Consider the following 4,854-nt stretch of genomic DNA (forward strand, 5'->3'; position numbering starts at 1 on the left):
TTAATCTGTGTTCAAAAGCACAATGGGAAGAAGAAAAATATAAAGCTAAAATACATGCTACTGCATTAGCAGTTGCTCTCAAACAAAATAGTAACCAGGGAAAGGGGGATCGTGGTCCAAAGGGATGTTTTTTATGTGGAAAGTCAGGTCATTTTAAAAGAGAATGTCCTAGAGCCCAAGATAATGAGCAGCAACCTATTTGTAAACGATGTGGGAAAAAGGGGCATATTATGTCTAATTGTCGTTCTCGTTATCATGCCGATGGTAATCCCTTAACAAATGCGGGAAACTTCAAGAGCCGCGCGATGGGCGCGGCTCCCAAATACCCATCTCAACAGCTGAACAGGAGACCACGCGTTATGGCTGCCTCGACGAGCTCCCCGCTGCAACAAGAGGAAGTGCAGGAGTCGATCTGGCCGTGGGAAGAACCGTAACTATTACTGATGAGAAAATTCAAATATTAGATTCAACCTCATCTGGTCCTTTAGGCCATGGATTAAGTGCTTTATTAATTGGAAGGTCCTCAGCAACAAGGATTGGAATATTTGTGTTACCTGGTTTGATTGATGCAGATTACGAGGGGATTATTAAAATAATGGTAAAAGTATTTTCTCCTCCAGTCACTATAACAAAAGGAAGCAAAATTGCGCAACTAATCCCATTTAAAGCTCAAGTGCCAACTTTTCAATTGCATAATAGGAGAACTGGAGCCTTTGGAAGTACTGATCAGAAAAGCAAACCCATGGTTCTATTTACTACTCAAATTGGTTCTGAGAGACCATATAGGGAAGTAACGATTCAAAGGAGCAATGAGGAAATTGGCCCTGTGTCAATGATGATGGATACAGGGGCAGACGTAACTATCATACCTTTCTCGGTATGGCCCAAACATTGGCCTTTGAAAAATATCTCTGTTGCAGTGACTGGAGTAGGAGGACATGCTCAGACCAAACAAAGTATCGACTTGATATGTTTCAAAGATACTTTAGAAGGACAGCAAGCATGGACACGTCCTTACGTGATGTGTACTACTTTATGGATTTTGGGCCGAGATGTGCTTAGTCAATGGAATGTGACTTTACAAACAAAGAACCCTTTAGCATAGGGGCCACTGAGGTAAATCAGCTTCCTAAATTGAAACTCACATGGACTTCGGATGAACCTGTCTGGATTCCTCAGTGGCCCTTAAATGAAGAAAAATTAGAAGCTGTTAAAATTCTAGTAGATGAACAATTACAATTAGGCCATATTAAACCATCCACGAGTGAATGGAATACCCCTATATTTGTTATTAAGAAAAAATCAGGGAAATGGAGACTATTACATGACCTAAGAGCTGTTAATCAGGTTATGAAACCTATGGGCGCACTTCAACCAGGAATCCCTTCCCCAGCGGCCTTGCCACAAAATTGGAATTTATTGATTGTTGATTTAAAAGATTGTTTCTTTTCTATTCCTTTGCACCCTGATGACACCTTGTGATTTGCCTTTTCTGTTCCCGAAAAAAATGTAGCAAGTCCCTCTAAGAGGTATGAATGGGTGGTCCTTCCCCAAGGAATGAAAAACAGTCCAACTATTTGTCAATGGTTCGTTGATTTGGCCTTGCAGCCATGGAAACAAGCACATCCCAATCTTTTAGTGTACCATTATATGGATGACATTTTAATTGCCAGTGAACAATTAATATCTCAGGAATTGGAAGAAGAGTTAATAGAACAATTAGAAAAGTTTGGGTTGCATATAGCCCCTGAAAAATTACAACGATTGGCCCCCTGGTCCTATTTAGGACTTACTGTAACGGAAAACAGGGTTCGACCCGCCAAATTGCAATTGTATAAGGATATTCAAACAATTAATGATGTACAAAAACTTGTCGGGGACATACAATGGGTTCAAACGTGGTGTGGAATCACTAACGAAGATTTGAAACCTTTATTTGATTTATTATCAGGACCACGACAGCCTACTGATGCAGTACAGTTATCAAAAGAAGCTGAGGAAAATTTGAAAATAATAGAGAAGAAAATTGCGGAACAACAGGTTTATAGAGTGAATTTGACCTATCCTATTAATATCTTTGTTATTGGAACATTACCCTGCCTATCTGCTGTTATTGCACAATTTTATGAAAAACGATTATTTATCCTGGAATGGGTTTTTCCATCATATACCCTTCCAGTGACAATTACACCAATTACAGAATACATTGCACTTTTAATTCTAAAAGCCCGACAGCGCCTCCGACAAGTTTTTGGACAAGAACCTGAAGTTATTTATGTTCCTTGGGAAAAACCTGCACTTATTGAAGAATGGTGCCAAAACTCTGTTGTGTTTACTATAGCAACTGCCAATGTCACTCTGTCAGTTCATTATCCATCGCATCCTTTGTTTAAGACTTCCTCGATTATAGCACGTCCTCCTTTGATTTTGTCTAAACCTATTTCTAATGCCTTGACTGTATTCACAGATGCTGGTGGGAAAACGAATAAGTACGGATTTGCTTGGAAGGATGATTTAAATAAGTGGCAGTCTCAAGTGTATATTATGAAGAATCAATCAGTACAAGCATTGGAACTGCGTGCGGTTATTGCAGCTTTGAAGTATTTTTATAATGTACCTTTAAACCTAGTTATTGACTCCTTTTATGTAGTAGGACTTCTTAATCGCTTAGATTTTGCTATTTTAGGTAAATCTTCCAGTTCAGTTATATCGTTGTTAATATCTGAATTGCATGGATTTATTCTAGAAAGAACAGAACCTTTATGGTGCACTCATGTTCGCAGTCATACCTCGCTCCCTGGTTTATTTACTGAAGGAAATGCTATAATTGACTCCCTGGTATCAGCCCCTACGCTTATTGGCAATGCTTTTGAACAAGCTCGACTTTCACATGAATTTTTTCACCAGTCATCTAGAGGATTGACTGAAGAATTTAATATTCCCAGAGCACAAGCTAGAGCTATTGTTGCGGCATGTCCCGATTGTGCAAAAGTGACACCTCTTCAAAATGTGGGAGTTAATCCCAGGGGGTTGTCACCTCAAACACTTTGGCAAACCGATGTAACAGAATATCCTCCTTTTGGGAGACTTAAGTATATTCATGTGTCAGTTGACACATATAGCCATGCCATTTGGGCTACAGCATCTACTACTACTGCCTTTCGAGCAGTCAAGTCACATTGGCTGCAGGCCTTTGCAGCCCTGGGGAGACCTACACAGATTAAAACTGACAATGCCCCTGCCTATAAAGGCCAATGGACAGGAAAATTTTTACAACAGTGGAATATACAACACCTTACAGGGGTACCACACAACAGTACCGGTCAAGCTATAATTGAACGTCGTCACCAAGATCTTAAACGCATGCTGCCACTTTTGAAAAAAGAGGGGGAGATTACCCTCTCACCCCAAGACATAGTAACGAAAGCATGTTATGTACTCAATTGGAAAAATCCCGTTTTGTTTGGTACGCATCGTTATTTTACACCTATTCAACTCCAATTTTCATCACAAAAATTGTGCGACTGGAATGCACCGGTTCTTGTGTGGGATCCGCACTCACAACAATGGTCTAATGATGTCCATACCTTGTTAACTTGGGGGCGGGGTTATGCTTGTGTTTCAACAGGAACATCCAACGATAAGTCAACTACATTTTGGGTTCCAGCCAAGTGGGTCAAGCCAGCTCTGCAGACAAAAACAGCAACAACAGCTGAGGAAGACTCTGTGACAGCAACTTAAAATGTATTATATTATTATTCTTGTGTTTATAGGAATCTATGTTAAAAATGATGAAGCAGCGTTACATTCTGTAGAACCAAGAAAAAACTTATGGGTTACATGGGCTAATGCTACCAACACTAGTGCCTTTTGTTTATCATTAGCATCTGCAACAGAACCTTTTCGGACGTGTTTGGTGGGAATTCCCGGCTTTGATCCTGCGGCTTTTGCGCGATATTCAACAGAAAATTGTTCTGACACCAATACTAATACAAGTTTTTGTACGCTTAAATTACTTAAGGGGTTAAACACGACACTCTCCTGGGACCCTCAGGAAATTGATTTGTTAGGAAGTCGAACGTTGAATGCTACAGGAAATGAGACAGGATGTTTCTATTTTGGCACTACAAGTATACCCCCAGCAGCCATGATGATGCGGTCAAAAAGTCGTATCTCTTGTAGTACCGACAATTCGTCAGCAGACGAGCCTTACGGCTGGCAAAATTATCATGAACACTTTTGTCCAAATGAAACCGCTTTGGCATTGCCACCTGGGGTCTTTTTAATCTGTGGTGATCGTGCTTGGCCGGGTATTCCAAAAAATGCTTATGCAGGATCCTGTTACCTTGGAAAGCTCAGTCTATTGACATTCGATAAGTCAGTTTTAAGGAACATGACAAAAACAATAAGGCGTAAAAGAGCTACCTCTGCTTCTACATTACCTTCTGATTGTAATGACGAAGTGGAATTGTGGAGTTCCACTGAAGGTGTTTTTGCTTCAATTATACCCTCTATAGGAACTGCTCATAGCCTTCGAACTATTAACAAATTAGCTTGTTGGGTAAGCAAGCAGGTTAACGCCACTACTGCGGTATTAGAAGCTCTGGCACAAGATTCTGATAGCTTGAGGCATTCATTGTTACAGAATAAAGCTGCTATTGACTTTTTGCTGTTAGCTCAAGGGCATGGGTGTGAAGAATTTGAAGGAATGTGTTGTTTTAACCTTACGGATGATTCTGAGTCTATTCATAAACAATTGCAATGGTTAAAGGAACACACAAACAAGATAATACAACACAAAGAAGGTAGTTTATTTGGTTTGCCAGCTGAGAATGCTCTGGCTGCTTCAGAAAG

General features: G+C 40.2%; 1 pseudogene; it reads left to right on the plus strand.

Moving 5' to 3' along the window:
- Positions 1–1,065: 1,065 nt before the first annotated feature.
- On the plus strand, positions 1,066–2,686 carry LOC108444699 (annotated as a pseudogene).
- The last annotated feature ends 2,168 nt before the right edge of the window (positions 2,687–4,854 follow it).

This window comes from Corvus brachyrhynchos, unplaced genomic scaffold (genome assembly GCF_000691975.1).
Source record: "Corvus brachyrhynchos isolate BGI_N302 unplaced genomic scaffold, ASM69197v1 scaffold281, whole genome shotgun sequence".
Lineage (NCBI taxonomy): Eukaryota > Metazoa > Chordata > Aves > Passeriformes > Corvidae > Corvus > Corvus brachyrhynchos.